This window comes from Ornithorhynchus anatinus, chromosome 4 (genome assembly GCF_004115215.2).
Source record: "Ornithorhynchus anatinus isolate Pmale09 chromosome 4, mOrnAna1.pri.v4, whole genome shotgun sequence".
NCBI lineage: Eukaryota > Metazoa > Chordata > Mammalia > Monotremata > Ornithorhynchidae > Ornithorhynchus > Ornithorhynchus anatinus.
In genome coordinates this window covers 58,437,616-58,462,525 of record NC_041731.1, presented here as the reverse complement: position 1 = coordinate 58,462,525, position 24,910 = coordinate 58,437,616, and the positions used below count along the sequence as shown (strand labels likewise).

General features: G+C 43.7%; 1 non-coding gene across 1 annotated transcript; it reads left to right on the top strand.

Moving 5' to 3' along the window:
- Nucleotides 1-24,561: 24,561 nt before the first annotated feature.
- Nucleotides 24,562-24,699, top strand: LOC114811531. Its single transcript, XR_003759228.1, has one exon. It is a non-coding gene; the product is annotated as a small nucleolar RNA SNORA7 (small nucleolar RNA).
- The last annotated feature ends 211 nt before the right edge of the window (nt 24,700-24,910 follow it).

The following is a 24,910-nucleotide window of genomic DNA, read 5'->3' as shown; positions in this document are numbered from 1 at the left end:
GGAGGGAGTAGTGAATTTTTCCCTATCTTGGGCAGTCAAATGTCTGCAACCCCGACACGGGCACTAAGTGACCTGGGAAATACTGGTCTTTGGTGATTCCTGATCAAAAGGAGAAAATATAGATAAGAGGGCTATTTTCTCTTTCATTCTGGTTAGGTCAAAGGATAGCAAAGTGTGAATGAGATTCACAAGGTAGAAGGCAGGTTGGAAAATGGACCACCAGTGCAAGTACACAGGGTGAGAACTTTACCCGCTCACTCCAGTTAATTGCCCTAAGGGAGCTTTTGCCTTGAGAACTAAGGGAGTAGCTTTTTACAACCCTGGTAGGAATTTAGTCCTGAAATAATTGCCAGGTTTAACATTCAGATATAAATATTCCTTTCTTTGGGTTTCCAGTATCTTGTAGGGGCTTAGTCATCTAGATTATGGATTTTCTTTTTCATAAATTACATGCAGAATGAATGTGTGTGCACGACGTGCATGAAGACATAAATATATCAGGCCACATGAGAACATTCCTTATCCAAAGGCCTGATTAATGCCTATAGGAATTGTAGTAAATAACTGGAAATACACAATGAACTCAGAAAAAAAATCCGTCGAAGCCACAAAGAAATTATAACCTACTTGCAGGTGCAGTGTTACAGATATCGCTATCTTTTCTTTCCAAAAAAACAAACTCAGTTATCACCACGATTGTAAATTGTGCTATTAAATAGAACACTACCTTATGCTTATACCTTCCATTTTAATTACAAATGCTCAGCAGTTGATTTTTTTTCCCCACTGCAGAGTTGACACTAAAGTTTGTAAAGCAAGTGTAACCATAAATTTCTAGATAATAAAATTAATTGGATTCTCATGGCAACTTTAGGATACTACATTTTAGTGTTCTTTCCTTTAAAATCTGCATTTTAAATTAAATATGTTTATTGTCATGCAAGTGAATGAATGGTAAATCAGCCCGAGGATAGAAGAGATTTATGTGCATTTTCCCAGACAGGCAGATGTGGTTTATTTGACGCAGGATCCTGTTTAATAGCCTCGGAATTTAATAGCGAATGAAAATAAGTTTAAATAAACTTGGATAGAAAAATGAATACAAAGAACTATCTGAGCTCCCGATGTATGCATAGGTTTATACAAATAGAGACCTTTTTAAAAAAAAATATTCAGAACCCACCAACAGACTCATGAAATGGAAGATTATTAGGAAATTTGATTGTAAACTAAGTACAAATTTAGAAACAAGAAAATATTAAGCAAACCAATTAAGATCTTATCGTGCTAATAAATACACAATGAAGAGAGAGAGAGCTAAACTGACTTTAGTTTGCCGTTCCCATGTTCAGGCATCACCGTTTCCCTCTAATACCTGATGATGGCCAGTTCAAAGTCAGGCAGACCCCGCTGTTGTTTTCAGATGTTTCAAACTATTTTTCAAGCATTTGGGGTTTGGTTTGGCCAAACCTAAAAGACATTTTGCCCAGCACTTTTTTCCCATAATTTTCAACCTAAATGTATTTTAAGAGAAATTTAATCCTTATGTTTCTGATTAATTTGTAAGAGCTATTTGATGTCCAAGGACCTTTTAAGTTTTTTTATAAGCCTTTTAAAGTCTTTCACTGAGAGATTTGTTGCCAAGAGCAAATGAACTGAGATCTCCCAATAGTTCAAGTTCAGTTCGCAACTCCAGTAGACTGGGACTCAGACGATATGGAATGTGGGAGTCCCACCACCATAGGCTATAGCCATCGCTCAGTGCAGTGCTTTGCACACAGTGAGTGCTCAGTAAATATGACTGAATCAATCTCTCTTCACCTCTCCTAATACGAACACCAAACCCTTCCTTGAAGGTTCCTGGCAGGAGTGATGAATTTCAACCCTATCTTCATGGCTCTTTCATTGCCAATTTCACATTCTATAATAGTAGTAGTAACAATATGAAGCACTTACGGCACTGTACTAACGGCACTGTACTGGGAGAAACTCCACCGAGGTGGGAATTAGACATGATCCCTGTCTCTCGGGCCGGGGAGGCTCGCGATCTAAAAGGATAAATGGGGACAGAAGCCCGTCAATGGGCAGGGATTCTCTCTATCTGTTGCCCAATTGTACATTCCAAGCACTTAGTACAGTGCTCTGCACATAGTAAGCGCTCAATAAATACTATTGAATGAACTCTGACTCCCAAGCTCATGCTTCACCCCCTGTGCCACACACTGGCTCCCTTGATTCCTCCCCCCTTCCCATCTCCACAACACTTATGTACATATCTATTTAACATCTGTCTCCCCCTCTAGACTGTAAGTTCTTTGTGGGCAGGGACCGTGCCTTATACTGTCGTATTGTACTAGCCAAACGACTTAGTACAGTGCTCTGCACACAGTAAGCACTCAATAAATATGACTGAAAACTGCCTGCCTGACACACACCACATATGTGGTTGACCATCTCTATTTCTGTCTCTTTTCCGCTTTCTCTCTTCTCCCTCCAGCCGCTCTGTTTCTCATCCAGGGCCAGCTTAAGATATTTATCCATCCTGAAGCAGGGAAAAAATTGTGCGCTCTATCCCATAACGAAGGAAATTATATATAACCTATCGTGAAAATCTGTCTAAAGAATATTTCACTGCCATCTTTGTAACGGGCCACATGCTCCCACCATGCTATAGGCAATCTTAACTGCGTTTGTTGAGGGCTTACTCGTGTAGAGCACAGTACGTGGCTCTGGGAAAAGATTCAAAGGTATTGATCCGACCCCATCCCTATCCCAAAGGAGGCTCCTTATGTGAAAGTGGGAGGTGGGAGAGAGGCAGAGGAAAAAAAAAATAGGACAAAGTCCAGACAAGAAGCAAAAATTTGAAAACCAAGAAGCGAGGCCTAGTCGATAGAGCATGGCTCTGGGAGAAGGACCTAGGTTCCAATCCCAGCTCTGCCACTTATCTATGTGACTTTGGGCAAGTCACTTCACTTCTCTGGGACTCAGTGACCTCATCGGAGAAATGGAGATTAAGACTGTGGGCCCCATGGGGGACAGGGACTATGTCCAACCTAATTAGCTTATACGTACCCCATTCAGTCAGTGCCTGGCAAGAGCATACCAGTACCACTACAGTGCCTGGTAAGAGCTTTAAAAAATAGCATTTTAAAAAAATTAGCCATTCTCTCTTACTGTTGGAGGGAATAGCCTTAGGGCTCCCCTCTCTGTCACTCAAGGTTGCCCTGGGTAAAAAAACCAGGATACTGGAGAAGCAGCATGACCTTGTGGCTAAAGCACGAATCTGGGAGTCAGAAGGACCTAAATTCTAATCCCAGCTCCACCACTTTCTGCCATGGGACCTTGGGCAAGTGGTCTTCACTTCTCAGTGCTTCAGTTACCTCATCTGTAAAATGGAGGTTAAGACTGTGAGCCCCTAGGAGGACATGGACTGTGCCCAACCTGATTATCTTGTACCTACCCCAGCCTTTAGTTCAGTGCCTGGTGCACAGTAAGCACTTAAATACCATTAAAAAAATTAAGTAAATGGTGATATTTGTTAAGCGCTTACTATGTGCAAAGCACTGTTCTAAGCGCTGGTGGATACAAGGAGATCAGGTTGTCCCACGTGGGGCTCACAGTTTTAATCCCCATTTTACAGATGAGGTAACAGAGGCACAGGGAAGTTAAGTGACTTGCCCAAAGTCACACAGCTGGCAAGCGGCCGAGCCGGGATAGAAACAGTTGTGATCTTCCCAAGATTCCAACTGTTGGGAAGTCACATTTCCTTCTGGCCCCTTCCTGTGGAGCAGGGTTTCTCCCTAATGATGGAAAGTAAGAACTGTACATTCCAAGCACTTAGTACAGTGCTCTGCACACAGTAAGTGCTCAATAAATACTACTGAATGAATAAGAAAGAAGGGAGAGGGGCCTCTCTATGGACAGGACAACTCTAATGGCAGCAAGCTGGGGATGACATGCTCCCAACCTGCTTCTGACTGCCTTGTTCCTCTTGAACAGGGCTTCTCCCAGGCCATGTCTCACTGGACAAGTTTCCCTCCCTTCTGCCTATCAACTTCTAAACTGAAAGCTCATCGTGGCCAGGGACCATGTCTACCAAAATCTGTTGTATTGGACTCTTCCAAGTGCTTACTACAGTGCTCTGCTGGTAGAAAGTGCTCAGTAAATACCACTGATTGATGGACATACAAGTCGGGCTGGATAGGGTTGCGAGCACTTCTGATTAAGTTAACCAGGTTGTCTGAAATGAGCAAAATCACTTTGAGATTTTCAAGTAAAAAGTACTGTGCAGAAAATCCAGGTTCATTATTATCTCAAGCAAGCTTTTCCTCTCAGCCTGCCTTTTTTTTTTTTTTTCCTTAAGGGCAGTCACTTGTTTCACCTTTGAGTAATATCCTGATGTGAAACAGTAGGGGGTAAAATGTCTAATGGTGCGTGGAAGGTTTGAGTCATCTGTTCCCTCTGGGGAATTTTGGTGGTTGTGATTTTCCTGTTGCTTTTTGCCGCCTGTGTGGAGCAAGACTATGTCTAACTCTCAGGGATTTTAGATTCTCCAACATTTCAGATGTTTCAATAATTAGATGTGTTGAAAAATTCAGTAAGAGAAAGTTCTGTGCTCCACAATTTACAGAAATGGCCCAAGACATAATAAACATGTGCCTGACTTTCTTTCTCTCCAGTCACATTAAGTGGAAATTTAAAGGATTAGACGACCTCCTATATATGTTTGGAAAAATTTGCTTAAACTTAGTTGTGATGTACACTTTTTAGGAGCAGTTAATCAGTTACTCATATTTGTTGAATGCCTATATTGTGGGAAGCAGCAAGGCCTGGTGAAAAGAACATGGGCCTGGGAGTTACGGGATCTGTGTTCTAATCCTGGCTCTACCGCTTCCTTGCTGTGTGATCTTGGGCAAGTCATTTACTTCTCTGGGCTTCAATTTCCTCATCTGTAAAATGGGGATTAAATGCCTGATCTCCCACTCCCTTAAGAAGCAGCCTGGTGTAGTGGATAGAGCATGGGCTGTGGGAGTCAGAAGATCATGGGTTCTAATCCCAGCTTTGCCACATGTCTGTGTGATCTTGGGCAAATCACTTACCTTCTCTGTGCCTCAGTTCCCTCATCTGTCAAATGGGGATCAAGACTCTGAGCCCCATGTGAGACAGAGACTCTGTTCAATCTGATTTCCTTGTATCCACCCCAGTGCTTAGTACTGTGCCTGTCACATAGTAAGTGCTTAACAAATACCATAATTATTAAGACTGTGAGTCCCTTAGTGTGGGATAAGGACTATGTCCAATCTGATTATCTTTTATCTGCCATAAAGCTGAGTATAGTGCTTGGCACATAGTAAGCATTTAACAAATATCATTATTAATATTAATATTGTTATTGCTGAGCACTGTACTAAGAGCTTGGGAGGGTACAATAGAATTAACAAACAAAATCCTGTTAAAGGTGTTTTTCAGCCTAATGGGGTAAAAAAAATAGTAAATCACAGGGATAATATGGAAAAAAGCAGCAGTAATAGTAATAATGTTTGTCAAGTGCTTATCATGTGCAGAACACTGTACTAAGCTCTAGGGGAGAATACACAGGTGGGAATTAGACATGGTCCCTGCCCCTCCTGAGGCTTACATTCTAAAAGTAGAAGTGGGAAAGGGCGGGGGGATGAAGAGAGAAATAATAATTATAATAATAATAATTATGGTATTTGTTAAGCACCTACTATATGCCAAGCACTGTTCTAAGAGCTGGGGTAGATACAATGTAATCAGGTTGCCCCACGTGGGACTCACAGTCTTCATCCCCATTTTACAGATGAGGCAACTGAGGCCCAGAGAAGTTAAGTGGCTTGCCCAAGGTCACCCAGCAGACAAGTGGCAGAGCCAAGATTATAACCCACGTCCTCTGGCTCCCAAGCCCGTGTTCTCTTTCGGCTAAGCCACGCTGCTTCTTTATCAGGAATGATGAAACCTTAAAACACAACATGGACAAATCCACAAAATAAAAAAAATCAGTAGGCTGCTGTGGCTAGAGGCACAGAATTTCAGGCTCCTTGGGGCTCAGAGATCAGGCCACATCTGCAGCCACCAGGCTTCCTTGGATTTTTGTTGGTGGTCTCATGCTGTGGGCGTGCATGAAGCAGCTCTTTTTCTTTACATGAGTTAGCGCTCTAAATATTAGGGTACCTGAGGTATATACACAGTTAGTCTAGGAGATTATGAGTATAGCAGATCTCTAGACTATAAACTCGTTGTGGGCAGGGAATATGTCTATTGTATTTTCATCAACTCTCCCAAACACTGAATACAATGCTCTGCACACAATAAGCTCTCAATAAATACAATTGACTTACTGATTTAAGTGGCATAAAAGTATTGAAGTGGTAGATGAGGGGGTATCAGCGGAGGAGAATTAGAAATTAACTGGGGAAGGCCTCTTGGAGGAGATATGATTTCACAAAGGCTGTGAATGTAGGAGGAGCAGTGGTCTTGTCAGATTTGAAGCGGGAGGGCAGGAGCAAGAGGGCGGCGGTGAGAAAGAGGAGACCATGTTCAGTGAGTAAATTACAGGGAGAGAAATGAAGAGTGGGAGTTTGGAGGAGAAGTGGATAGGAAGGAAGGAGAAAGTAGATTAAAAACCTTGAAAACCAATGGTCAGAAGTTGACGTGAAGAGGAATGGGTAGCCCTTGGCGGATTTTGAGGAGCAGGGAGATGAGCAGAATGATGCCTCAGAAGAACTATCAGGGCAACAGAGTGAATTATGAACTGCAGAAAGGATCAGAGAAGCAGCATGTCCTAGTGGATAGAACACGGGCCTGGGAGTCAAAAGGACCTGGGTTCTAGTCCCAGCTCTGCCATTTGTCTGTTGGGTGACTTCATGCAAGCCTCTCAACTTCTCTGTGTCTCAGTTACCTCATCTATAAAATGGGGATTACTACTGTGAATCCCATGAGGGACATGAACTGGGTCCAACCTATTTAGCTTGTATCTACCCCCATCACTTATTAGAGTGCCTGGCACATAGTAAGCACTTAAATACCATTAAGAAAAACAATGAAGCAATGGTATTTATAAAGTGCTTACTGTATGCAGAGCACCGTACTAAGTTTCGGGGAGAGTACAATACAACAGAATTGGTAGACATGTTCCCCACCTAAAATGAACTTACAATTTAGAGAAAGAGAAAGACCAGTGAAGAGGCTGATGTACTGATCCAGCGGGGTTATGGCAACTGTCCGGACCAGGATGGTGGCTTTTCAACTGAGGGGGAGTGGGCAATTACTGAATATATGGTGGATTAAACAAAAAGATTGAATTTAATAACAGGCTGAAGATGGGGTCAAATGAAAAGGCAAGTCAAGGACATTGCCAGAGTTGTGGGCTTCAGAAGTGAGGGGCACGAAGGTGTTTTCAACTGCGATGGGTAAGTTTGGAAGAGGAGAGGTTTTGGGAGGGAAGATGAGCATTTCCGTTCGGGAATTCACAAGAAAACCAATGTCCTTTAATTGCTTTGCTTCATCCACATTCCCCTTTCCTCATTGTTTCAATTTTTTCATTATCGTAAACAATTTACTAAGAATTGAATGTCGTGTTGGACAGGGCATGACAAGGTATCTTTTCTACAGGAGCTTCCAATCTGAGATGAACAAAACAGATCCAAACACATATCTCTAAAATTCATAAATTAAATATAGTAACAGAATATTTTGATATTAAGTACTTTCTATGTTCCAAGCACCATAATAAGTGGTAGGGTACGTACAGGACAATCAGGTCCCTGTCCCACATGGGGGTCTCAGTTTAAGAGGGAAGGAAGACACTAAGGAACAGACAATGTGACTTGACCCACATCACACAGCAGACAAGTGATGGAGTCAGGATTCAAACCCAGATCTCCTCACTCCCAGGCCCATGCTCTTGTACTAAGCATGTCTTGCACTAAGCATGTCTTGTGAACTAAAAGTATAATGGGATTTAACTGTTCAGAAAGGAGAGAGTCCGTGAGAAATCATGGCCTCTCTTCCAGGTAGACAGGAGAGATTTCATAGAAGAGATGGGATTCCAAAAGCTGTTTCAGAAGGAATATCTTCTAAATCAAAAGCACCGCAAGGGTATATATCACTGGTTTCTCTGTTCCTCAGTTAATCTGTAAAATAGGGATTATTACTGTGAGCCTTCTGAGGGACATGGACTGCATCCAACTGGATTATTTTTATCTACCCCAACACTTAGAACAGTGCCTGGTGCATAGTAAGCACTTAAATCCATTTTAAAAAATACTATTCCATCAACAGTTCAGGTCAATCCCATTTGTTTACAGCATACTTGAGGGAGAGCCTGGGTGGATTGGGTAGTTTGGAAGCCTCACAGAAAACCTGCAGATCTGGAATGAGGTTTTTTTGTTTTGTTTTTCGGTTAGATATGAATCAGGTTAAGTGACTTGCTTTCCACAGGAGTCTCAACCCATTTCTGGCTTTAAAGTAGCCAGGTAGAAGCCAGAGGGACAATAGGCTCTGGCTCTGAAAGACAGCAAAAATATTGATAAATATTGGAAATGTGGTCCAATGTATTTCTACCATATTCAGAGAGAGTGGGAGAGAGGGAGACAGAAAAGAAGGATGTGAGAGAGAGCAGGGTTGGGAGTGAGAGGGGGATGTGGAGGGGAGAAGGGGAGAAAAAACAGAGACAGGGTAGGGAAAGAAGAATGGCTGAGGGGGAATAAGGAGGAAAGGCAATGCCAGGGAAATGCATCAGAAATGACTGAAGGCATCATTCTTCTCTTCCATCACCACCATTTCCTGTCATACTCTCTGTTTCCACTGCCACAGTAGCTAGAAAGACTCAAAATGATCTTCTACTCCACTTCTTCCACTTCCTCTTCCACCGCCTCCACCTCCTCTCCCTGTTTATCTCCGTGACCCCCTCCAGTCTGACTTCCACCCCATTCACTCCGCCAAAAATGCCGTCTCAAAGGTCACCAATCATATTTATTGAGTGCTTACTTTTTTCAGGGCACTGTAGTAAGCGATCGGGAGCACACAATACAACAGAATTAGCAGATATTTTCTGCCCACAGTGAGCTTATAGTCTAGAGGGAGCTTAGAGTCTAGTTGAAAATCTTCTTGACAAATCTAATGCTTCTACTCCATCCTAATCCTCCTCGACCTCTCAGCTCATCACGGGCAGGGAACGTGTCTACCAACTCTGTTATGTTGTACTCTCCCAAGTAGTTAGTACAGTGCTGTTCACACAGTAAGCACTCAATAAATACCAGTAATTGACCAGTTCTGCTGGAACCAGAAAACTCGCCACCACCATCTCTGCCCCCTGAGGTCTGCAGCAACAGCAGCCAGGGCTATGGCAACTAAGACCCTGCCAGGACTGGCCCTTCCAGGCATCTTCCCAGGAAGATGTATTTCTAAGTGTATTTATTGAACACTTACTGTGTGCAGAGCACTGTACAAGGCACTTGGAAGAGTACAATAGAACAGAGGAGGTAGACACGTTCCCTGTCCACAACGAGCTTGCATGAATAGCAACGTGAGAAGTAGGGTGGCCTAGTGGATAGAACCCAGGCCCGGGAGTCAGAAAGGAAAGCCCTGGAATCTAATCCCAGCTTTGCCACTTGTCTGCTGTGTGACCTTGGGCAAGTTTCTTAGCTTCTCTGTGCCTCAGTTATCTCATCTGTAAAATGGAGATTAAAACTGTGAACTCCATACGGGACGTGGACTTTGTCCATTCTGATTATCTTATATCTAACCCAGCTCTTAGTACCCTGCCTGGCCCATATTAAGTGCTAAAATATCATTTAAAAAAAGCCTCAGCTGACAATCACCCCTCGCCACCTCAGCTAGAGGGGTCCCACCCGAGGCTATTAAGTCAAGCATCAGAACCCCCCAAAAAATCTTGTCCTGAAGTGGACCCCTGGTTGCCTTGAGTGGAGGGAGAGGAAAAAGCAATCCCCATTTACCTCATTCACCCAATGTGAACCTCTGCCTAGCTCTTCAATGATCAACCCTCCGACATCCCAACTCTACTTTAGGTTACTGATTCCCTCTGCCATCACCTGCCTCATCGCTCTCCGTCATCATTGAACGTTGAAAGCCTTCGTGCAAATTCTGCCATCTTCAAGGTTTATTTGAACCTATCTCTAAGTCCGGATAGCTTCGTCAAAGAATCAGACATGGTTAAAATGGCTCAGGCTTGATTTTTGACCACCGACTCCCTAGTCGGGAAGAGAAAGTTCTGCCTTAGACCTGCAAGGGCAAACCATGTTCCCCGCGGGAATTGGAAGAGGTGGACGTAAACCTAATTCAACTTTCTCTAGCCCTTTTTTCCCCCTCTGCTACTAGTATCCCCAGGGGACTGGTAAATTGCAAGAGGAAAGCCATTAAAAAAAACATAATCCAGAGAAAACAAAATTCAGCTAGTTAAACTATCACCAATAAGCAACATAAACAGGAACCATTTTCAATCGTTTGGAATCCAAAGCTCCATAAAAAAGCTTCCAAACAACAGTTTACTGTTTCCCGGACATCTGCAGTTGTGAAAACACAAAACAGGTTTGGAAAGAGCCGCAGTTTACTTCTCACATCGGTGTGGTTTCCAGGTGTGGAGGGTATTCTGGGACAGAGTAAAAAATGAGCATCAAGGCCAAGTACTGCAACGCTATTGCTGGTATAACTTCCCTTTTTCCACCAAGGATTAATAAATAGCCACCCAAACTAGAAGCTTTATAGTCAATGAAAAAGCTGGCGACAGCGGGAGGTGCCGTGAAGAGGCCCAGAACCGCATCCCGTGGAAAGCAGCCCCCCCGGGGCCGGAGCTTCTATTAGGATCCGGCCCAAAAAAGGGTATCTTCGGGTGAGGACCCAAGCCCCCTATCAATGTCATTGTCCCCAGCTGTCAGGCTCGACGACCACATCAGAGCTCTAGCTGGCTGAGGCTCCGCAGCCATGGAATTAGCCGCAGACCTGCCAACCAGCTGTGTAGCCTCCACCGGCAGTGGAACAAGCAATAAAAAGAAAAAAGAGAAAACAGCTCTGCCAACAGCTCGCGCCACCCGGAGCCAGCATTTTTCAAACCAAACAGGTCATTTTCCGCGCGGTCGGCCCCCGAAGCCGGAGTCTGACATCAGCGTCGGGAATGGCATCAGGTACTGACCGTTCACCTGCTCCCGGGTCGCTACGGGCAAGCGGGAAGGGTTCGATGGGAAGGGCAGCCGGGAGTCCGAAGTAAAGATCACTGGGATCCCAGACCCCCGCCCTCGGCCCCTCTATTTCTCGAGGCTTTTCCCACTCAACTTTCCATTGAGTAATACGAGCCATGCGGAATAGTGTACAGAAAGGGGAATATCCGACTCCCCCAGATCACGCCAAGAACGCGGGAGAAAAATAAGACTATTAATTGTGGTTCCTAAATGTTACCACAATGAGCTCATAATGGGATCATTTGTTCCCCTGCAAGGTGTTTGTATGGGGAGGATGCTAACCATCTGTGCTCTGTGTCTACTGAGCACCCGACTAGAAGAAATGTGCTTGAATTAAGCAATTTTGGGGTAGCACGTTAGAAAACTGCTTGGCTCCGCGTGGAACAGGTTCCCAAGGAGATCACTATTATCATCATCATTACGGTATTTGTTAAGGGCTCACTGTGCACTTAGCACTGTGTTCTAAGCGCTGGGGTAGGTTCAACATAATCGGGCTGGAGGCAGCCCTGTCCCACATGGGACTCACAGACTAAATAGGAAGGAGAAGTTAAGTATACACAAAGTCACCCAGCAGGCAGGTGGAGTAGCAGGATTAGAATTAGAATAGGATGAGAAGCAGCGTGGCTCAGTGGAAAGAGCATGGGCTTTGGAGTCAGAGGTCATGAGTTCGAATCCCAGCTCTGCCACTTGTCAGCTATGTGACTGTGGGCAAGTCACTTCACTTCTCTGTGCCTCAGTTACCTCATCTGTAAAATGGGGATTAAGACTGTGAGCCCCACGTGGGACAACTTGATTCCCCTGTGTCTAAACCCAGCGCTTAGAACAGTGCTCTGCACATAGTAAGCGCTTAACAAATACCAACATTATTATTAATTCAGTTCCCGTGACTCCCAGGCCTGTGCTCTTTCCACTTGGCTTTGCTGTGAAGTTTTCCTTCCCTGGAGATCTCTTTGGGAAGGATAAATACCAATCAATCTGGGAGAATTTTGTTATTCGCCTGCCCGAGGCAGGAAACTGGCCTGTTGATATCTCAAGGGCCCTTCCAGGACTTTGCTTCAACTTTATAGAGGTGAGCAATGGAAACGGTGTGTCCTAGTAGAGAGAGTGCAGGCCTGGGAGTCAGAGGACCTGGGTTCTAATCCTGGTTCTGCCACTTGCTTGCCATGCAACCTCGTACAAGTCACTTAACGGCCCCACGCCTCTATCTCTTCATCTGTAAAAGAGAGATAAAGCACACGTTCTCCCTCTGAGACTGTGAGCCCCATGTGGGACAAGGACTATATCCTACCTGATTATCATATCTGTCCAGCACATAGTCCAGTGCTTGTCACATCGTATGTCCTTGACAAATGCAATTATTATTAGTGTGGTCTAATGGAAAGAAGAGGGGTCTAGGAGTCAAAAGACCTGGGTTCTATTTCCAGTTCTGCAACTTGCCTGCTGTGTGACCTTGCGTAAATCATTTTAACTTCTCTATGCCTCAATTCCCTTATCTACACAATAGGGATAATAATACAAGCCTTTTCCCACCTCACAGACATGTTGGGAGGACAAAAACAAGCTAGGTGAAAATCCTTTGGGAATAAAAGTACCACATAAAAAATTAAATCAAAGTAAGCCCTCTTTTCCTTTTCTTCCACTCCCTTCTGTATCACCCTGACTTGCTCCCTTTATTCATCTCCCCCCAGCCCCACAGCACTGATGTACATATCTGTAATTCATTTATATTAATGGCTGTCTCCCCCTCTAGACTGTAAGCTCCTTGTGAGCAGGGAATGTGTCATTTTGTTGTGTTGTAGTCTCCCAGGTGCTTAGCACACAAGTGCTCAGTAAAGAAGCAGAGAAGTAGAGAAGCAGCGTGGCTCAGTGGAAAAAGCACGGGCTTTGGAGTCAGAGGTCATGAGTTCGAATCCCAGCTCGGCCACTTGTCAGCTGTGTGACTGTGGGCAAGTCACTTCACTTCTCAGCATGGCTCAGTGGAAAGAGCACGGGCTTTGGAGTCAGAGGTCATGGGTTCGTATCCCAGCTCGGCCACTTGTCAGCTGTGTGACTTCGGGCAAGTCACTTCACTTCTCGGTGCCTCAGTGACCTCATCTGGAAAATGGGGATTAAGACTGTGAGCCCCACGTGGGACAACCTGATTCCCCTGTGTCTACCCCAGCGCTTAGAACAGTGCTCTGCACGTAGTAAGCGCTTAACAAATACCAACATTATTATTATTAAATACAATTGAATGATTAGTATGATGCTAAAGTGATGAATACTGGTGATCCGAAAGTCTCCCCAGTCAGACGAGAGTGGTTATGAAGATGCAGGAATGGCTAGGTTGGAAGCCCAGCTCTAGCTCTGCAGCTAATTTTTCCATGCACTCACAGGTCACTTTCTCTCTAAAGGTCTCATCTCCTCACCTGCCAAATGGGGAAGGCGATGAGGAGAGACACTGACTGGAACCTCAATATGAAGACCAAAGAATTAATGCTTGTGAAGTGCAGCACCTCAGGGGGAAAAAAAATGTTTCCCAGTCACAGCGTGCCTTCAATTAATCACTAAATCAATGGCATTTACTGAGCAGACTTCACTCTTGCCCTCAAGGAAGTTTACAGTCTACAGTCTAGAATCAATTACTGGTCCAAGCCGGGCACAATTTAGTTACACAGTGAATATGGACCTGGGAGCATAAGAAATGCCATTATTGCATTAGATCAGTGGTGTGTGATAAAAAAATAATAATAGTGGCTTGGATTAAGCACTTACTATGTGCCAACGGGGTAGATGCAAGCTTACCAGGTCCCACATAGGCCTCACAGTTTAAGTAGAAAAGAGAGCAGGTACTGAATCCCTATTTTGCAGATGATGGAACTGAAGCACAGAGAAGCTAAATGACTATCTCAAAGTCACATAGCAGGCAAGGGGAGGAGCCAGGATTAGAAAAATCCAGGTCCTCCGACTCCCAGGCCCACGCTCTTTCCATTAGGCCACACTGCTTTTCGTTCAGCCCTGCATTGCTTCTATCAGTTACAACAGAATCTTGGAGATACAGTATGCTGGTTGCTCTCCTGAACATTCATACTCATGTTTAGGGATTTGCTATTTAGTTTTCCTGGCTATTCCCTCTACATCCCTAATCCACCTTATAGTAACCCATGAAGAACAGCTCATCCGTGAGTATTTCTAAAACTTCCTTAAAATAGCAGCAAGCTTTGACCTGGACAAAGTAGGAAGAACTTTGGCCTGGGAGTCCTAATTCTGACTCCTCCACTTGCCTGCTGTAGGACCTTGGCCAAGTCACTTAATTGCTCTGTGCCTCAGTTTCCTCACCTGTAAAATGGGGGGAGAGGGGAAAATACCTGTTATTCCATCCCCTTAGACCGCAAGACCAATACTAGACAGGGATTATGTTCGATCTGATTATCCTATATCTACTCCAACATTTAATACGGTGCTTGGCACATATTATCAAGTACCATCAAGTTGTTTCCAATTCATAGCTACTCTAGGGATAGATTTTCTCCAGAACATCCTGTCTTCTACCATAATCCATAAGCTTTCTAATGGTTCTTCCCTTATCATTGTTATGATCTCTATCCACCTTGCTGCTGGTCCGTCTCTTCCACGTTTTCCTTGGACTTTTCCAAGGACTAGTGTCTTCTCCAGAGAATTAGTCCTCCTGATTATGTGTCCAAAATATGCTACGTCGAGTCAGTTGGCCTTCCAAAGACCACTTTGGCTTAATTTGCTCCAAAATCCATTTGTTTGTTTTGGGGGCAGTCCACGGTTTTCACAAAAGCCTTCTCCAACATCACATTTCAAAAGAAGCGATGCACATAATAAGCCCTTCACAAACATCATTATAATAATTACCACCCAGTGTGTGAATATTTTCCCCTTTTCCCTCTGCCCCTCCACCTCTCCCTTCCCCTCCCCACAGCACTGTACTCGTCCGCTCAACTGTATATATTTTCGTTACCCTATTTATTTTGTTAATGAATTGTACATCGCCTTGATTCTATTTAGTTGCCATTGTTTTTACGAGATGTTCTTCCCCCTGACGCTGTTTATTGCCATCGTTCTTGTCTGTCCGTCTCCCCCGATTAGACTGTAAGCCCGTCAAACGGCAGGGACTGTCTCTATCTGTTGCCGACTTGTTCATCCCAAGCGCTTAGTACAGTGCTCTGCACATAGTAAGCACTCAATAAATACTATTGAATGAATGAATGAATATATTTCCTTTTGGGTTTTTTTAAACCTACCACACTCACGCATCAGTGGTTGCCCACCTCACTCTGGCAATGTGGAATCTGATGAACAACAATTCTGATATCTCCCTGTCCACACCTTTCCCGATTTTATAAAGTTCTGTCAGATCCTCTTTCAGACTTCATCTTTCCAGCCTGAAGAGTCTTTGTCTTTTCAGTCTAACTTTGCAGAATACTTTATCCACTTCAAGGTCTAGGTTGTTCCCAGTCTCAAAGCGAAAGAGTTCAATAAAGCAATACAGACTTCAAAATAAGAAACAAGAAAATATGTTCAGAGTCCCTTTTTTAAAAAAATGGTATTTATTAAATGCTTACTTTATGCTGAGTGCTGTACTAGAGCCTGGTGTAGACACAAGCTAAATCAGATAGGACAAAGTCCACGTCCTCCATGGGGCTCCCAAACTTAATCCCCATTTTACAGAATGTGGTAACCAAGGCACAGAAAAGTGAAGTGACTCGCCTAAGGTCCCACAACAGACAAGTGGCAGAGCCGGGATCAGAACCCACGTCCTCCGACTCCCAGGCTTGTGCTCTTTCCACTAGGCAGTATTGCTGCTTGGTGCTTTTGTCTTGAAATCCCCCAAGTCCAAGTCCACTGGAAAAGTCGTGGTCGATGGTTGAGGGGTGGTCTAGGATGGCTTTGTGGGCCAGATAATAATAATAATTGTGGCATTTGTTAAGTGCTTACTGTGTGCCAGACACTGTACTAAGCGCTGGGGTGGACACAAGCAAATGGGGTTGGACACAGTCTCTGTCCCCTATGGGGCTCACAGTCTCAATCCCCATTTTACAAATGAAGTAACTGAGGCCCGGAGAAGTGAAGTGACTTGCCCAAGGTCACACAGCAGACAAGTGGAAGAGCCGAGTTGCAGGTTGGAGACTCCTAATCCCCCAGTGTTGTCCTTGAGTTCTTCCCCTTGACTCTATTTATTGCCATTGTTCTTGTCTGTCCGTCTCCCCCGATTAGACTGTAAGCCCGTCAAACGGCAGGGACTGTCTCTGTCGCCGACTTGTTCATTCCAGGCGCTTAGTACAGTGCTCTGCACATAGTAAGCGCTCAATAAATACTATTGAATGAACGAATGGAAAGAGCACATGCCTGGGATCTGAGGTCATGGGTTCTAATCTCCGCTCTGTCATGTGTCTGCTGTGTGACCTTGGGCAAATCACTTCACTTCTCTGGGCCTCAGTTACCTCATCTGTAAAATAGAGATGAGTGGGAATCCCTTGTGGAACAGGGACTGTGGCCAACCTGATTACCTTGTATCTATCCTAGCACTTAGAACAGTGCTAGGCCCATAGGAAGCGCTTAACAAATACCACAATCATTATTATTATTAGTCCATCTTTCAGAGGGAGAGCACACCTGGCCCACCTGCTGACAGAGGGGCTTATGCCATTTTGAAAAGGAGATTTACTACCACTGTCAGGGGGTTCTCTCTCATATCTAAAGCAACATTTCTAGTAATTCAGTTCTCAGTGGAGTTGGAAAAGAGCCTATCATCACCCTCTGTTTGGCAACTCTTCCCTTATTTGAAGACCAGAATGAAGTCCCCACAGGTTTCTCTTGTGCGCCCTAAGTAATCCCAGTTCCTTGACTTTTTCCTCATAGGCTTGATTTCCCAACCCTTTAATCATCTTGGTTGCAGAGCTTTGAACACTCTCCAAGTTCTCCATGTCCCTTCGTGAATGAATAATTCACAATGTGTGTCCCATTTATATACATACCTTCCACCCTCTCCTATTCCAGGAAAATGGAAAACGTACCAACCTTTCTTCATCAGAGATCTTCCCAGAAGTGACGAACACTTCATGAGGTTACGCCCTACAATATCAAGGTGTTTGCTCTGCCCTCCTTTAAAGACGGTCCAACAGAAAAGTGATTTTCATGCTCTAGCTCTCTGGGGAAGTTTAATATCCTTTCACCTTCTGCCTTTATCTAGATCTCTTCATTTGTGCTTTGATAGTTCGCTATTATTCAAGGACTGGCCATCCATCTGGGGATTGCCTAAGCCTTTTCTTCCCCTACCTTTCCTCCGATACCTAATAAGTATGGTATTTGTTAAATGCCTACTATATGCTTAGCAGTGTACTAAGTGCTGGAATAGATACAAGATATTCAGATTGGACACAGTCCCTGCCCAACTTGGGGCTCATACTCTAAGGTGGAGGGACGACAGATATTCTACTGGTGAGGAAATCAAAGCAGAGATATAGGTGACTTGCCAGGGTCATTCAGCTGGCAAGTTCAGACTTGGGATTAGAACTCAGGTCTACTGAGTCACAGAGCCGTGCTCTTTCTAATAGGCCACACTGACTTTCACAGTGGTTGCAAGTTCAGTCAGTGCTTATTGGGTGGAGAACACAGTACAGAGCACTTAGAGTACAAACAAAGTCGGTAGATATTTCCCTGCCCACAAGAAGCTAACAACATAGAGGGGAAGACATATTAATCTAAATAAATTATGGATATGTACATAAGTGCTGTGGGGAGAATAAAGGGGACAAATCCATGTGCGAGGGTGACGCAGAGGGAGAGGAAATAGGGGAAATGAGGGCTTAGTCGGGAAACCTCTTGGAAGAGTTTCATGGGTTTTGGGAAAAAAAAATCACTACTTACAGAATTTCCCATCACCCCATTCCTTATATAATGTTAGAACCACCTGCACCTTGGATCCTTTTTAACCACTGGCTATGCTGAAGTTTCCCTGTCTAAATTTAAAAAAAAAAAAAAAAAGATTTTCCAGTTTTGTTTTAGTTACCTTTTGTGCATTTTAGTAGCCCTTAATAAGACTTCTTTTTTCTTTCCACCTTCTCTTACCTTGGAGCGCCGATGCAAATTCTGAGACATTAACCCTTCCAGCACTTTGCTAGGGGCTCTCACTGGGCAAGCATCCCATAAAAATGACAAGCCCACATAACCCTAATTCTGTGGTTGTAAATTATAATTATTAGTATTTCACAAGATTGAAAAAAGACCGCTAAGTGGTCAAGCATGGGAATGCTGGGAATTCTTCACTTTGATTTATGAGAGAATACAGTGTTCAATTCTATGGGACTGGATAGTCCTTTTTGGCATTTCTGTCAAAAAAGAATCTCCATTCTTCTCACATGTATTAATAAGGGCCCATCTAAAGGAGACAGTGTCAATCTCAATCTCTGAAAGGTTGTGGTTTATTCTATATGTCACTGTGCTTTTTCCTATAACTTAATATCTAAATTTTCATAATACCATATCCCATGCATGTTCTATTTCAATCTTATTTTTTCATCAGCCATTTTATCAAATATGACATTTTTTCTTTTTGTCTTCATTTGATTTTTTTAAAATTTTTCTAGTTATCTAACACTTTCTGGGATTTTTTTTCCCTGGCTCTAATTCTATAAACTGTTCAGCACCTTGCTCTTTTCTACTCTTCAGCAAATGCTTGTTTTCAGAGCATAAGTTGTAACAATAATCTTAGACCTTCATGGGATCTTAACTGTAACATCTTTGAATCACAAAATAACCCAACTTGATTTTTCCCCTCCTCTCTCCTTTTCTGGTGCTTTTCAGCATATTAATTTTCCTTTCTTAATAAAAAAAAAGATTGTCACTTCCTCCACTGATTGCTTAGCAATCTTTAAAAACTAAAAGAATGCTTAGAGTTCGATGCTAAACCTAAGTTCACAGACTCCTGTGAACCAAGCGCAGTGGGCACACATTGGCCTCCGTTTACTGTTATTTTGCACTTCCAGATTCTTTTAAAGCTGTTGATTTCTTTTTTCAGGCCTCGGGATCAGTTTTTATTTTAAATCTTAAAGACAAACTAAGACTAAGTCTTATGCCTGAAATTGTTGCTTTACAATTTCTTACAGATCCTTTCTTTCCCCAGCCACCCCCAACCAACTAAAAATTATTTTTAAAAAACAAAAAACTCACCCTGCAGTGCCATCTTCTGGCCCCTCAAAAAAAGTAGAAAGTAGAACAAAAAGTCATCCTTTCAGTGATATTTATTGAGTGTTTACTGTGTGCAAAGCACCGAAGAGTTTGGGACAGTATAATAAAACAGAGGTAATAGATACGTTCCCTGTCCACAATGAGCTTCCAGTCTATGTTCTGTTTTCTAGTTCAGATAATCCATTTTTTCCCCCTCCTTACCTGCCTTTTTGGATGGCAGAAAAGTTGAGGCACTCCTTTTAGCAATACACTCATTTCCTGCAGAGGTACTGTTACTGAAGCAGCATGGCTCAGTGGAAGGAGCCTGGGCTTCACAGTCGGAGGTCATGGGTTTGACTCCCGGCTCTGCCACTCGTCAGCTGTGTGACTGTGGGCAAATCACTTAACTTCTCTGTGCCTCAGTTATGTCATCTGTAAAATGGGGATTAACCGTGAGCCTCACTTGGGATGACCTGATTACCCTGTATCTACCCCAGCGCTTAGAACAGTGCTTGGTACATAGTAAGTGCTCAACAAATACCAACATTATAATTACTATCTGTGTTTTCTATAAAAGGAAGATGTTTTCTTGCTTCTGGTCGGGAGACCAGAAAAGGAAAGCAGCACAGAGAGATCCTGGCCCAGAATAGCACTTGTACTGTACCTCCCAGGATAAGTGGTAGAGTAATCCAATTTTGTACTCCAGGGGAGCAAACTGGTTTCGCATATCCCCTGCCGGCAAGTACATGCTCTTTTCTCCTCCACACCCCAAACTGCTTCATCCCTTAGCTTCTCATGACATAACAGATAGAGCAAGGGCCTGGGAGTCAGAAGGTCTTGGGTTCTAATCCCACATCTGCTATGTGTCTGCTGCTTGACCTTGGGCAAATCACTTAACTTCTCTGGGCCTCAGTTACCTCAGCTGTAAAATGGGGATTGAGACTGGGTCCACCCCAGAGTTTAGTACAGTATTTGGCACATAGTAAGTGCTTAACAAATGCCACAATTATTATTGGAAGGAGAGGGACTAGGGGGCTGCATCCTGACTACGGACATCCTTTCAACCCTCTATCCTCCCTGATGCCACTTCCAGGAGAATGAAGGATGGGGGAGAAGGAGAGTGAAGCAGTGTAGTCTATTGGAAAGAGCAAAGGCCTGGGAGTCAAAGGACCCGAGTTCTAATCCTCACTCTGCCACTTGTCTGCTTTGAGACATTGGGCAAGTTATTTCTATGTGCCTCACTTACCTCATCTGTAAAATGGGAATTAAGAGACAGTGTGGTCCAGGGGAAATACTGTGGGTCTGAGAGATAGAGGACCTGGGCTCTAATCCTGGCTCAGCCATATGTCTATTCTGTGACCTTGGGCAAGTCACTTCACTTCTCAGTTACAAAATGGGGATTCAATTCCTTTCCTCCTTTCTTCCTACTGCGCCATGTGGGACAGGAACAGTGCCCAACCTAATAAACTTGTACCCGCTTCAGTGCTCAGTAACCTCTTAACAAGTACCATTAAAACTGTGAACCTTATGTGGGACAGGGACTGTGTCCAATCTGATTATCTTGTATCTACCCTAGCGCTTAGTCCAGTGCCTGGCACATAGTAAGGGCTAATTACCATTAAAAATAAATCACTGGGTTCTAGGGAAAAGGACAGAACACAGATTTAGACCAGACAACTTTTAGACTTGTTAAAGCATAAATAAAAATAAGTTTAAAAGTCAGTTTCTCATGCTCCAAAATGAAATAGCCATTCCCTCACATTATTATACTTGTTAAGAGGTATGACATGTCATGGGGGAACAAAAGTGAGCTTGTTGTGGGCAGGGATTGTCATTCTTTACTGTTGTATTGTACTTTCTCAAGCACTTAGAAAAATACTCAGCACACAGTAAGTACTTAATAGTTTAATTAAATTGAGGCTGGGCCAGTTGAACCTTTCATGGGACTCCTCTCTACCCCCACAAGTCCAGGAACCTAACTTCTCTCTTGCTCTATTCTGGCTTCATTTGCAGGGAGGAAGAAGGGGCAGGCAGTAGTTTCACTTAACGATTCAAAGAAAAAGAAACCTTCCCAAGATATCAGGGGGCATCTTTGAAACCCCCTTCCCAGGGACAACAACTTACCTTTCTATAAATCCTCGTGTATATGAGTCTTTGCCAGAGCAGGATCAAGCATGGACAAGATGTCAAACACTGCCTTTCTGATGATTCTAGGTTTAGCGGGGTCAGAAATCAGAAGGAATTCAGGAAACAGCAGGGGAACAAGGAAGCCATAGAGTAATATAACAATTATTCTTAATTACCTGCCTATATCTGTTTCTTCTGCTTAACACTAATTGGTAATTGTCCTTGGTAATCTGCCTTTATCAGTTTCACCTGTTAAACTCTAGTTGGTAATACAAATCCAAAGGAATACCCCACATTCAGCCAACTAAAGATTAAAATTTTGCTCACTCTCCTCAAAGCTGAGAGAAAAACTAAGAAAAACCTTCAGAAACCTCACTCCAAAATTCTCTTCTAGACCTGCCCTTCATTTCCTTCCTACACTTTCTATCTCACCCACTTGCTGCTTCCTCCCTTTTAAATTTATCCCTTCAGCTGGGATCAAGTGACGCAGTTGTTTTTTATCAATCCTTAATTTGTTTTAAAACAGATGATCATCATCAATGGGATTTACTGAGTACTTACTATGTACAGAGCACTGTATTGAACATTTGGGAGAGGGCAATACAACAGAGTTGGCAAACATATTCCCTGCCCACAGTGAGCATGGTGTAGTGGATAGAGCGCGGACCTGGGAGTCAGAAGGTCATGGGTTCCAACTGCAGCTCTGTTACTTCTCTGCTGTGTGACCTTGGGCAAGTCACCTCACTTCTCTGTGCCTCAGTTACCTCATCTGTAAAATAGGGATTAAGACTGTGAGCCCTATGTGGGACAGGGACTGTGTCCAATCCCATTTGCTTATATAATAATAATAATGTTGGTATTTGTTAAGCTCTTACTACGTGCCAAGCACTGGGGGAGATACAGGGTAATCAGGTCGTCCCACGTGAGACTCACAGTCTTCATCCCCATTTTACAGATGAGGGAACTGAGGCCCAGAGAAGTGAAGTGACTTGCCCCAAGTCACACAGCTGACAAGTGGTGGAGCGGGGATTAGAACCCACAACCTCTGACTCCCAAACCCCTGGTCTTTCCACTAAGCAGTGCTGCTTCTCTGCACTATCCACCCCAGCACTTAGTACAGTGCCTGGCACATAGTAAGCACTTTACAAATACCATAATTATCATTATTTTTAATGAGCAGATGCCAAAGACCTGTCTCCTGGCTGGAAACCTAGCAGTGTGAGTAAAATTCATGGATAAAATTTCACTGTTCATACAGCAATCTAGAAGACAGTCCCTAGATCAAATTTAGCAAAATAACTTGTGATGTCAGAAATAGGAATTCCTTTTTCACTGACTTTCTATGTGACCTTCCCAGTGGCTTAAATTCCAGAAGAGAAAGCAATCATAGCTAATATTTGGCTGCTGTGAGTAGCCCTCTTTGTCTCTATGCTCAATGGTAAAGCTACTGGCTCAGCAGGTGCCTCTTTTCCGAGATTCCTTTATCACGTCGTTAGACTCCTAAGGAGAGGTTGGAAGAGAAGCAGGTCTGTAAACTATACCCAGGCGCTTGAAAAACTTTACCCTCCAGACTGTAAACTCTTTATGAACTAGGACTGTGTTATTTGCACTGTACTCTCCCAAGCCCTTAAGATAGTGCCCTCCACACAGTAAGCAGCATGGCATAGTGGACAGAGCTCGGGCCTGGGAGTCAGAAGGTCATGGGTTCTAATTCTGACTCTGTATGGCCTTGGGCAAGTCATTTAGCTTCTCTGTGCCTCAATTACCTTATAATAATGTTGGTATTTGTTAAGCGCTTACTATGTGCTGAGCGCTGGGGTAGGTACAGGGTAATCAGGTTGTCCCCTGTGAGGCTTACAGTTAATCCTCATTTTCCAGATGAGGGAACTGAGGCCCAGAGAGCTGAAGTGACTTGCCCAAGGTCACACAGCTGACAAGTGGCAGAGCCAAGATTCGAACCCATGACCTCTGACTCCCAAGCCCGGGCTCTTTCCACTGAGCCACACTGCTCTTTTCCTTATCTGGAAAATGGGGATTTAGACCACTAGTCCCATGTGGGACAGGGATGGGGAACAACCTGATTTACTTGGATCCACCCCACTGCTTAGTACAGTGCTTAACAAATACCACAATTATTATTATTATTATTATGGAAATCCTATTAATTGAATCCATGACCCCATTGTACTTCAGCTTCTCAGTCTGCAAAATAGGCTAACATTCCTTCCTAATCCTGAGGAAAGATCTCTGTTGTACTTCACAATGATTGGTGCTCTTTTACTCAACCCTTCATTCAACTGTATTTATTGAGTGCTTACCCTGTGCAGAGCACTGTACTAAGCGCTTGGGAGAGTACTTTTCCCAATCAAACCTCTCAATTCTACCTTATTCACAGCTCCCCTTCTCTAGTCCCTAGCTCCCATTTCCCTCTTTTAAACCTGACCGTCTTTAAGGCCCTGCCTTCATCTATCCTTGAACCCCCAATTATCTCGTTATTTTGTACTGTGTAAAAAATAGAGGGAAAGGTTAGGGATGATAGATGATACATCCCTAGTCATGAAGCAGATGGATATGCAGGAAGGCAACCATTATATTTCCTCCAGGCTTCCTGTTGCCACTGTCGGAGCCAGCAAATTGAATTTGATTGACTATTGGCCTGAACTAACAGTTTTAGTTATAGTTCTGTGTTCTTGCCTGTAGCCTAAATTTAAAAACAGACTAAAAAGTTAATGAAGGATTCTGCTGACACTTTTAGAAGGTCTGATTGATCCTTGAGCTAATTGAGACCAGGCTAACACTGGGAGAGTTCCCACAAGATGCCAGACCCTGTATTTTTCTTTGGGGAAGTTTGGGAGGAAAAAAATCAGAGAGATGTTTCTTCCACTAGTGTGGAGAAAACAGCTCACTGGATGGCCTAAGGAATGTCAAACCGAAGGTGAAATTTTCAGAGCACTGCCATTATATGCAATCACACATTTTGGGAGAACAGAAGTAGAAAACAGTGAACGAGTATTATTAAATTAACATCGCCTAATGCAATACACCCCTCTCAGCGTCGCACCTGGAGAGTTTCCAGTACTCTACCAGTCTCAGCTACGGGAGGGAGAGTCAAGCAGAGACCTACCCATTCCATTCCTAGCTTGGCCAGTGGCTAGTGAGTGAAAGGCGATCTGCTACAAATCAAAACTCACCCGTGCTGGCAGGAGCGGCCTGGGAGAGAGTTGAGGGTGGAGACTCGAGTTTACTGCCCAGGAGGTGGCAAATGGCAAACCACTTCCATATTTTTACCAAGAAAACTCTCTGGATCCACTACCAGAATGATTGCAGATGGAGAGCGGGGCCTTCTGGGAGAGGTGTGTCCGTGGTGTCGCTGTGGGTCAGAAACGACTCGA